Source organism: Bos indicus, chromosome 1 (genome assembly GCF_029378745.1).
Source record: "Bos indicus isolate NIAB-ARS_2022 breed Sahiwal x Tharparkar chromosome 1, NIAB-ARS_B.indTharparkar_mat_pri_1.0, whole genome shotgun sequence".
Taxonomy (NCBI): domain Eukaryota; kingdom Metazoa; phylum Chordata; class Mammalia; order Artiodactyla; family Bovidae; genus Bos; species Bos indicus.
Window position 1 is genome coordinate 127,844,439 of NC_091760.1, and position 11,902 is coordinate 127,856,340.

General features: G+C 45.1%; 1 pseudogene; it reads left to right on the forward strand.

Moving 5' to 3' along the window:
• The first annotated feature begins 815 nt into the window (after positions 1-815).
• On the forward strand, positions 816-1,386 carry LOC109563192 (translationally-controlled tumor protein-like; annotated as a pseudogene).
• Positions 1,387-11,902: the final 10,516 nt, after the last annotated feature.

Here is an 11,902-nt window from a genome sequence, read left to right on the forward strand (position 1 = left end):
TTATCCCAAAGCCTCTAGCTCCTCCATTAAAAATATTCTCGTGTTTGCCCAGCTTCCAGAACAGGACCTTGAAGGCCAGAATGCTGGAGCATGGCACAGTCTATGCCCTTAAGCCTGCCTGACTTCAGTCACTTCTTAGCCTCCTTCCTTTTAAACTGTGATGGTATATCCACTCCGCCTCCACTGCGGACAGTGACTTTTCTTGTCATTTTATTTTTTACAAAGTCTTTACTGAATTTTTTACATTATCTTCTTTTTTTTTTTAATGTTTTGGGTTTTGTGGCCAGGAGGCATGTGGGATCTTAACTTCCCAACAAGGATTGAACCTGAGTCCCCAGCATTGGAAGGCCAAGTCTTAAACACGGGACTGCCAGGGAAGTCCCTTCCTGTCATTTTAGACTGATACAATAATGGGTCTGAAAAGAAAACTGGAAAGTTGAACAATCATGCACTTGTCTCATCTCCTACTCTGTACTCAAGAAATTTCTGTGTTTGTCTGGGTATATTTGTCCATTCACCCTGAACACTGGAAGCATGCTCTATCCAGTTGGCAAGACCCAGAGCAGGGCCCAGCTGATTTTCATGCTCTGAAGACATAGCTAAGGTCTTCTGAGGCCAAGAACTGTGTCACTTGCCTGCTTGGTACACATTTGAGTTTGTACCTCCAGTGGTCATCAAAGAAGGATAGGACTTTTCCGCCCACTCCGCTGCTGTCCCCCATCTCACTCCAGTGTTTCTCGGGCAGCACTGCACTAGCTCTGAGCTCTGTGCTCATACTAAGCTAACACCACCAATGCGTCCCTCCAGTTGCTACCATGACAATCTACCGGGACCTTATCAGCCATGATGAGATGTTTTCCAGACATCTGTGTCTGGAGGAGTGGGGAGGATGGTCAGGAGGACAGAAGGTAACACTGATGACTGGCTCATTGGTGGAAATGCCTCCCCTGAAGGCCCAGAGGGCAAAGGAACCGAAAGTACAGTAAGTAATCATTGGTGTCGATGATTGTCATGAACCGTCCCTTCTAGGAAACCAGCTTCACAAAAGAAGCCTACAAGAAGGCCATCAAAGATTACATGAAGTCAATCAAAGGGAAATTTGAAGGACAGAGACCAAAAGGAGTAAAACCTTTTATGACAAGGACTGCAGAACAAATCAAGCACATTCTTGCTGATTTCAAACACTATTAGCTCTTTATCGGTGAAAATGATCCAGATGGCAGGGTTGCTCTGATGGACTACCCTGAGGATGATGTGACCCCATAGATGATTTTCTTTAAAGATGGCTTAGAAATGGAAAACATTAACAAATTTGACAATGACTTTGGATCTCTCACCATGATCATAACTGACTGCTGCTTTTCATCCAGCAACACCAGGACTTAGACAAAGGAGACTGATGTCATCTTAAGCTCTTCATTTGTTTTGAAAGTTGATTTGTTTGGAGTGGAGGCATTGTTTTTGAGGGAAAAAAAATCATATCATGTAGGTTGTTTAAAAATAAAATGCATTTAAACTCAAAAAAAAAAAAAAAGGTTGGGGCTGGAGACCCACCAGGCTCTACTCATGGCAGGTTAAAGATCGATGTGTCACCCACTGGCTCATCCCTCCCCAGGGCTGTGGGAGAATAATGCAGTGGGGCTTCAGTACATGATACCCTTGAGTTCTTCCAAACCCTGAGAAAGGAGACTTGGGTAGCAGTAGAAAGGAGCTGTGGAGAAGAGCCTGGCAACCCACTCCAGTATTCTTGCCTGGAGAATCCCCATGGACAGAGGAGCCTGGTGGGCTAGAGTCCACGGGATCACAAAGAGTCGGGCATGACTGAAGCGACTGAGCATACACGCACTGAAAGGCGCTGGCTACAGAACTGGCCCAAAGCTTCCTCCGGCAGCAAAGCTCAGTGGTGGAGAGATTCGATAACAAAGGAACTCTTCTGAAAAATATCTCTATTTTCCAGCAAAACACAGGAACTAATAGTGCCCTGTATTGAGCCAGTCTCTTCATATGAACCCACACAGGTTGATATGATTGTTGCTTATTATTGCTTTTGTAGTTGTAGTTATTCTGCATCTCTCAGCACAGGATGGTTTTTAAAAAGTCCCGCAGGTCAGACAGCTAGTAAATAGGATACCTGGGGCAGGAACTGATGCAGCTCTGACCACAGTGCACGTTCCCAGTCACACCACTCCAGGGTCATCCGAGGAAGATACACCTCCCACTGGGCAGTTTTCTAAGTGGTGAAAGTTTGGGAGACCCTGGTTCTGAAAGGCAGTCAGTCACTCCTGGTGGTGAGAGTAACTTCTGAGCAGCTTCCATGGTGTTTTGGAGGTGAAAAAGCTGTTTGGGCATTTAATTCCGAAGCAGCAACACCAGCTCCAGAAAAGAACCCTTAGGAGAATCTTATCTGAACAAAAAAGGGAACAGGAGACAAAAATGACTCCAGAAAGAAAGGATCTGACTGGAGGAGTGCGTGCATGCTAAGTTGCTTTAGTCGTGTCCAGCTCTGTGTGACCCTATGGACCAAAGCCCAACAGGCTCCCCTGTCCATGGGATTCTCCAGGCAAGAATACTGGAGTGGGTTGCCATGCACTCTTCCAGGGGATCTTCCCAACCCAGGGAAAGAACCTGCGTCTCTTATATCTCTTGCATCGGCAGGCAAGTTCTTTACCACTAGCACCACTTGGGAAGCCCAGATGGAGGAATCAGATCAGATCAGCCGCTCAGTTGTGTCTGACCCTCTGGGACCCCATGAATCGCAGCATGCCAGGCCTCCCTGTCCATCACCAACTCCCGGAGTTCACTGAGACGGAGGAATAGGAGCTAGCAATTCCTGCCTGCACTGGCCATTTTATTGCATAAGCTGAATCCTGTGTGTACAAAACAATTTTATTTCTGATTCCAAGTGCTTTTCTCCCTGCTCTGGGTCTCCTCTTTCAGCCGGGGGTGAAGTGTCATACAGGTTCTGCTGCTTGTCTAGTCACTTTTAGTGACCCAAACTGTCTCACGACAGTAATTTAAGTGTCTAGTTCAAACTAATAATCCAAACTTCTCACTTCAGTATCAAGCCTTCTTCTCTGCCCTGATTTAGACCTGCCCCAGGCTGAATGTGAAGAGTGGACTCACTGGAAAAGATCCCGATGATGGGAAAGAGTGAAGGCAAAAGGAGAAGGGGGCAACAGAGGATGAGTTGATTAGGTAACATCACAGACTCAGTGGACATGAATTTGAGCAAACTCTGGGAGATGGTAGAGGACAAAAGAGCCTGTTGTGCTACAGTCTACAGAGTGGCAAAGAGTTGGCTTAGTGACTGAATGACAACAGGCTGGAAGGTTGTCGAGAGGAGGGAGGATGAGTTTGACTTCTTGCCTTTTCCTGAGCTCCTTCTACACTCAGTGTGGTTGCTGACTCCTTAGGGATAGGCGGGGTCCAGGGGAAGGGGGATGGAGAATGACACGGTCTTAGATGACCTGTCCTGGCATGATGTGGCTCTGTGGCTCTCTGAGCCTGATGATGTTCAAAGCAGCCTCTTTCTTTCGTGGACCACTTAGGTGACTTTCTTGGAGATTCTGTTCTGAATCTCAATTCTGGCCATGTCTCTTCCAGCCAACAGCTGACAACTCCAAACATTTGGCCCCTAGATTTCCTCAGCACCCCTCTCTGCTAGGTCAATCCCTCTGGCACCCCCCACTTTGGATGAATCCCTTAAGAGATGTCTCTGGTCAATCCCTCCTGGGAATCGTGTGCCCTCTCAGTAGACAGAAGCTCCCTCCCACTGCACCTCATCCCAGTTTCCTCCTTCTCCCTCACTCTGAAACCTTAGGGCAGTAGCCTCAGCCTTTTGCCTTTAGATTTCTCAGATCTGTCATATTGCATCCCCCAGGTGCAATGAGGCATCACTTGGAGGTCACTTTCACTTGTCTTAATAAGAAATGCCCTCCTTATCTTTGCCCCCTAGAAGGGCGTGGAGAAATGCCATAGGCCAGATACAACTCTTTTGGGTATACTGTTCTAGCCTCTTGCTGTTATAGGCCAGAATGTGGAGACAGCCAAAGCCTGCCCACAGAATGGGTCTCCCAGACTCTTGTGGATCCTGCACAGATCTGACCTCTCATATAAGGATGTGAGGAGGCACCCATAGTACTGTCCTGTCACACCAAGAAAGTGAGACAAGAGAGACTGATCAAGCCACTCATCACCCCCAGACTCCAAAAGAAAGTGATGGTCCTTTACAGAGACTGGCTGGGGAAGGTTTCCTAGTTCTTGGGAGGGAGTGATCCAGAGACTCTCTCTGACTTCTTATGAGGAGGATAGTCTGAAAGGATGGGACATAGGGATGATGAGCTTGATGAGGCTGGAACTCTGAGACTGACCCAGGAGGACAGCAGGTGAAGGATGCTCCCTCCAAGAGGCTGTAGGTCCAGGGAACTCTCAGCCCAAGGGCACATGGAGTCTCAGAATCTGAATGACTGGCTGTTCCTGGGGAAAGCAGAGTGAAGGCCTGAGAATGTGTATCTTCCAGGGAGACTGCAAAGGGGCATGGGGGAGGAAGGACAGATGACGTGAACCCAGGAGGTGAGTTTGCTAAAGGCTCACTCTCTAGGAATGGAGGATGCTTACTTAATAAAAAATGCACAAAACTCTGATAACTGCAAGCACCTACATCTAATTTGTTGAGTCACAAAACGTATTCTTTTAAAGACTTTTAAGATTCTTAAAAGACTTTAAAGACTCTTAAAATTCCTTTAAGACACTTTGTCTTTAGATATCATTTTAGGCTCATAGATGAAAGTGAGGGTGAAAGTTATTCAATCATGTCCGACTCTTTGTGACCATATAGACTGTGGCCCACCAGGCTCCTCTGTCCATGGAATTCTCCAGGCAAGAATACTGGAGCGGGTAGTCATTCCCTTCTCCAGGGGATCTTCCCGACCCAGGGATTGAACCTATGTCTCCTGCCTGCCTCTCCTTCATTGGCAACAGGATTCTTGACCACTTGAGCCACCTGGGCATACATCCAAATGTTAATACAGTTAATATTAATACAGGCCAGTCATTTAAAAATATTTGCTTTATGGCTTTGCCATTCTCTCTGAATCTCTCTCTCCTCACCTCTCTTCTATCCCTCCCTCCCTTTTCCCATCTCTTGCAACCATTTTGGGGTATGTGTAGTGCCTCTACCCCTAAATATTTGCATGTATATACCCTAAAACACAAGGGTTCTCTTATATGAGTTAGTGCAATGATCAAAGTCAGGAAATTAACAATACTATATATATATATATATATATAAATTTATTGGAGAAGGAAATGGCAACCCACTCCAGTATTCTTGCTTGGAGAATTCCAAGGACATAGGAGCCTGGTGGGCAACACCATCTGTGGGGTCGCAAAGAGTCAGACACAACAAAGTGACTAACGCATTCAAATTTCACCAACTGTCCCAACGATGATCTTTATTGAAAAAGAAAATCCTGGATCACAAGTTGCATTCAACTGTTACATGTCTTTAATCTGGGAAGGTTCTTTGATTTTACCTAGTCTTTCACAACCTTGACATTTTTTGTTAATACAGGCCAGTCAGTTACTTTACAGACTATTCCCCCAGTTTGTGTTATGCGTTTTTGGCAGGAATACTACATAAGCAATGCTGAGTTCTTCTCTGTACATCTTTCTGGGGAGCTCCTGGTGACTACCCATTCCACTACTGGTGACATTACCTTTTTGATCACCTGGTTAAGGTGGTGTCTGCCAGCTTTGTCCTCTGAGAGACATTCTGTTTCCATGTCATAAATAAGTACCTTGTGGGTTGATACTTGAGATTTAATAGAAGTGAATTTCTTTTTCTCCCCACACGTGTTCCTCCTTACATCTTCTGCTTGGATGAATTACATCTTCACTTGGCCAACTGCCCAAGCTAGAAACTAGACAGTCATCACTTTCTTCTTCCTTGTCTTTTGTATTCAGTAACCAGATTCTGTAGATGCTGCCCCTTTAACTCCTTTCAAATTGGTCTTCTCTGTTTCTACTGCAGCTGCTTAGCTCAGCTTCTCATCATCTTCCACTTCAGTTACTGAGATACCCCTAAGTAGGCTCTTTACTTCCTATCCCTCTCCCATCCTACCTGCTTTACCACCAGAGCTGTCTTTCAAAAATGCCAATTTGCATTTTCCTACCTAAAAATCTTTAATGAAGTAGTTGCAATCTGGAGGTTTTCAGGCATTGATGGGAACGATGTGACACATGTACTGCACCTCTGTACCATAACAAAATGCCACAGACTGGGTGGCTTAAATAGCACAAATTTATTTTCTCACAGTTCTGGAGGCCAGAAGTTCAAGATCAAGATTGTGGTCAACTCTATTTCTGTCAAGAGCATTCTTCCTGGCTTTCAGATGGTGCCTTCTTGCTCTGTCTTCACACAGCCTTTCTTTGATGCTTACACATGGAGAAAGAGAATGAGCTTTCTGGTGTCCCTTCTTGTTCAGTCACTCAGTCATAGCCGACTCTCTGTGACCCCATGAATCGCAGCACGCCAGGCCTCCCTGTCTATCACCAACTCCCGGAGTTCACTCAAACTCACATCCATTGAGTCGGTGATGCCATCCAGCCATCTCATCCTCTGTCGTCCCCTTCTCCTCCTGCCCCCAATCCCTCCCAGCATCAGAGTCTTTTCCAATGAGTCAACTCTTCGCCAAAGTACTGGAGTTTCAGCTTTAACATCATTCCTTCCAAAGAACACCCAGGGCTGATCTCCTTTAGAATGGACTGGTTGGATCTCCTTGCAGTCCAAGGGACTCTCAAGAGTCTTCTCCAACACCACAGTTCAAAAGCATCAATTCTTTGGTGCTCAGCTTTCTTCACAGTCCAACTCTCACATCCATACATGACCACTGGAAAAACCATAGCCTTGACTAGATGGACCTTTGTTGGCAAAGTAATGTCTCTGCTTTTCAATATGCTCTCTAGGTTGGTCGTTAACTTTCCTTCCAAGGAGTAAGCATCTTTTAATTTCATGGCTGCAGTCACCATCTGCAGTGATTTTGGAGCCCCCAAAAATAAAGTCAGCCACTGTTTCCACTGTTTCCCCATCTATTTCCCATGAAGTCACAAATTCTATTGGATCAGGGCCCCTCTCTTATGACCTCATTTGACCTTAATTACTTCCTTAAAGGCCCCATCTCCAAACACAGCCACACTCCATCATATATATGTTAGGGCTTCAGTATGAATTTCAGGGAGACACAGACGTTCCGGCCACATGTGCATGTGTGTGCTCAATTGTGTCTGACTCTTTGCAACCCTGTGGACTGTAGCCCACTGGGCTCCTCTGTCCATGGGATTTTCCAAGCAAAAATATTGGAGTGGGTTGCCATTTCCTGCTCTAGGGGATCTTCCTGACCCACGGATCGAATCTGCATCTCTTGCGTCTCCTGAATTGGCAGGCAGATTCTTTACCACTCTGCCACCTGGGAAATTCTCAGTCCATAATAAGCTCCCATATTTCCCTTTTTCATACCCATGGCATACTCAGTTAGAGCACTCTTTTCTGTAGAATTTGGTGTTTGGGTTTTTTTGTTTTGTTTTGTTTAGTTGGTTGAGGGTTATTTTGGCTGCCCTGTGGGACCTGCGGGATTGTAATTCCCCAACCAGGGGTCAAACCTGTGCTCCCTGAGGTAGAAGTGTGGAGTCTTAACCACTGGACCACCAGGGAAGTCCCTCTTTCCTACTGAATTTGAATGAGTCTCAGAACATTGTGTCCTACCTTCTCAAGGTCAAAGTCTCCTTTCAAACTGGAATGCAGTTTCCCCCAGGGAGCTTTAGCCATGTGTGTTAGTCATTTAGTCTTGTCCGACTAAGGAAAATCCTGAAAGAGATGGGAATACCAGACCACCTGACCTGCCTCTTGAGAAACCTGTATGCAGGTCAGGAAGCAACAGTTAGAACTGGACATGGAACAACAGACTGGTTCCAAATAGGAAAAGGAGTATGTCAAGACTGTATATTGTCACTCTGCTTATTTAACTTATATGCAGAGTACATCATGAGAAATGCTGGGCTGGAGGAAGCACAAGCTGGAATCAAGATTGCTGGGAGAAATATCAATAACCTCAGATATGCAGATGACACCACCCTTATGGCAGAAAATGAAGAACTGAAGGAGAAGGCAATGGCACCCCACTCCAGTACTCTTGCCTGGAGGATCCCATGGACGGAGGAGCCTGGCGGGCTATAGTACATGGGATCACAAAGAGTCGGACATGACTGAGGGACTTCATTTTATTTTTCACTTTCATGCATTGGAGAAGGAAATGGCAACCCATTCCAGTGTTCTTGCTTGGAGAATACCAGGGACAGGGGAGCCTGGTGGGCTGCCGTCTCTGGGGTCCCACAGAGTCGGACACAACTGAAGTGACTTAGCAGCAAAGAGCCTCTTGATGAAAGTGAAAGAAGAGAGGGGGAAAGTTGGCTTAAAGCTCAACATTCAGAAAACTAAGATCATGGCATCCGGTCCCATCACTTGATGGCAAATAGATGGGGAAACAGTGGAAGCAGTGGCTGACTTTATTTTTCTCGGCTCCAAAATCACTGCAGATGGTGATTGCAGCCATGAAATTAAAAGACACTTACTCCTTGGAAGGAAAGTTATGATCAACCCAGACAGCATATTAAAAAGCAGAGGCATTACTTTGCCAACAAAGGTCTGAGTAGTCAAGACTATGATTTTTCCAGTAGTCATGTATGGATGTGAGAGTTGGACTGTAAAGAAAGCTGAGCACCGAAGAATTGATGCTTTTGAATTGTGATGTTGGAGAAGACTCTTGAGAGTCCCTTGGATTGCAAGGAGATCCAACCAGTCCATCCTAAAGGAGATCAGTCCTGGGTGTTCATTGGTGGGACTGATGTTGAAGCTGAAACTCCAATATTTTGGCCACCTGATGCGGAGAGCTGATTCATTTGAAAAGACCCTAATGCTGGGAAAGATTGAGGGCAGGAGGAGAAGGGGATGACAGAGGATGAGATGGTTGGATGGCATCACTGACTAAATGGACATGGGTTTGGGTGGACTCCAGGAGTTGGTGATGGACAGGGAGGCCTGGTGTGCTGTGGTTCATGGGGTCACAAAGAGTTGGACACAACTGAGCGACTGAACTGAACTGAATTCTTTGTGACCCCATGGACTGTCACTTGCCAGGCTCCTCTGTCCATGGAATTCCCCAGGCAAGAATATTGGAGTGGTTTGCCATTTCCTTCTCCAAGCTTTAGCCATGAGAGAATTTAATTCAGAGGAGAGAAATACAAGGAAGAAGAGGACATTGCTGATGAAGGTGGCAAAACAGCAGAAAGACCTCAGGAAGTAAAGGTAGAAGCCTGGGTTACTGTATCCTGTGCAAACCACAGTGCCTGTGTGTGTTTACCAGATGTGTGACTTGGGGATTGTGATTACTTGGGTATTGAGTAATTAGGCAAAAAAACTTTCCAACTTGACTCTTTGACCCTCCAGGAGATTCTTAGTTACCAGGTACTTTCACGAAGAAGGCAATGGCACCCCCACTCTAGTACTCTTGCCTGGAAAATCCCATGGACGGAGGAGCCTGGAAGGCTGCAGTTCATGGGGTCGCTGAGGGTCGGACATGACTGAGCGTTCACTTTCACTTTTCACTTTCATGCATTGGAGAAGGAAATGGCAACCCACTCCAGTGTTCCTGCCTGGAAAATCCCAGGGACAGGGGAGCCTGGTGAGCTGCCGTCTCTGGGGTCCCACAGAGTCGCACACAACTGAAGTGACTTAGCAGCAGTAGCAGATACTTTCAATGCATTTGTTTCCTGCTTAAAGTAGTTAGGGTGGGCTCTGTTTTTTCTACAACAAATAAAACTGAGGCATTCCTGCACTTTATGTGCTGATATGTCAAGCTCTTTGCCATTTCCTAAATGTGCCAGGTAGTTCTGTGCAGATCTGCTGTACTCAACTGTGTTCTTTGTCTAATATTCCCTCCCTCCTTCCATCATACTAAGTAGGAGGTGTTTGGCTGCAAGTAACAGAAAAACTGTCAGAAAATGGCTTAAACAATTACAGGTTATTTTGTCCATAAAAAAAGAGTCCTATGGGTCCTCAAAAATTTTAAAATAGAATTACTACATGATCCAGCAATTCCATTTCTGGGTATATACCCCGAAGAACTGAAAGCAGAGTCTCAAAAAAATGTGTATACCCACGTCCATGGCAGCATTAGTCACAATAGTGAAAAGGCAGAAGCAACATAGATGTCCACTGATGAATGGAAATTTGGTGAATGAATAAACAAAATGTGGTATATACATATAATGGAATACTATTCAGTCTCAAAAAGGAAGATAAATCTGACATGTTACAACATGGCTGAACCTTGAGGCTGTTATGTGAAGTGAAATAAGCTGGTCATAAGAATATATAAACTGTATGATTCCACTTTTATGTGGAACCTAGAGTAGTCAAATGGCAACCCACTCCAGTGTTCTTGCCTGGAGAATCCCAGGGACGGGGGAGCCTGGTGGGCTGCCGTCTCTGGGGTCGCACAGAGTCGGACACGACTCAAGTGACTTAGCAGCAGCAGCAGCAGAGTAGTCAAAATCCTACAGACAAAGTAGAATGGTGGTTGCCAAGGACTGAGGGGAGAGAGATGTGGAGAGTTATTGTTTGATGGGTACAGAGTTTCAGTTTTGCAAGATGAAAGGAGTTCGGGAGATGAATAGAGGTGACGGTTGCACATCAGCATGACTATACATAAAGGGCTGAATTGTACAACCAAATCTATGGTAAATTTTATGTTATGTGTATTTACTACAATAAAAATTGGGGTGGAGGATAGTCAAGTACACAGCCCCGGGATGCTTAATTTATCAACACAACAATGTCAAGGTTCTGAGTTATCTTCTTTGCCTTTTTCTTACTTCGAGCCCATGGGCACAAGATGACTGCTGCAGCTCCAGATATCTCATAACCAATGACAGGAATGAGCATTTTCTCCTAAAATGTAATTTTTATTTTTTATTAGAGGGGAAAACCCTTCCCAGATTTTTTTTTTTGCAAGTCATCCCCACCATACTCCTTCAAACCCTGACCAAGTTTCTTCTCCTTAACATCTCATGATGAATGTATAACTGTCTTAGTCTAGTCAACATTAATACCCCTGAATCTGGAGATGGACTTTCCTTCCCAAAATGCATTTCTGCCTGAGACCTGAGACCTGAGACCTGAACAAAATTAGTGTTGTGACAAAAAAAGGAGGAGAAACAGCCTCAGAACAGGCAGCCAGTTCTGTGCATCACACCAACATACCTATTTATCTTTCAATAATAGGTTCAACTGAAAATATTTCTGTAATACATGGACACCTGGGATTCATCTGGCTTGCCCTGTAGAACTGGCCTCTTCCTTCTTGGTTCCACTGTAGTACGCTGCGTGTACATTCACTGTAATGCCCAAAACACGTTCACCTTTCCTATTTGTTCACCTCTATGTAAGATTCTCAAAGACTGTGTTACCACATCTAAGTTTGTTCCGTAGACAAGTTGTTGGGGTAAGGAATAGCAACTTTATTCAGAAAGCCAGCAGACTGAGAAGATGGTGGACTAGCGTCCCAAACAATCATATTACTGGAGTTTGAATTCAGACTTCTTTTATATTAAGAGGGGAGGAGGTGTTGGTTGTTGCAAACTTTTTGGTGTCAGTATCCTTTGTTCTTGCAGCTGTCCACCAGAGGTTAGGCTATGAGGTTCCTGTAAACCTGCAGCAGCACAAAGGTTATTCTCTGTCTATACTAATGGAAAAATGTTACACAGTTAAAGGTCAGAGCCTTGACAACAGGCTATCCTGTATATTTCAGACTATAGGCAACACTCTTGTAGAAAAAGCAACAGAATA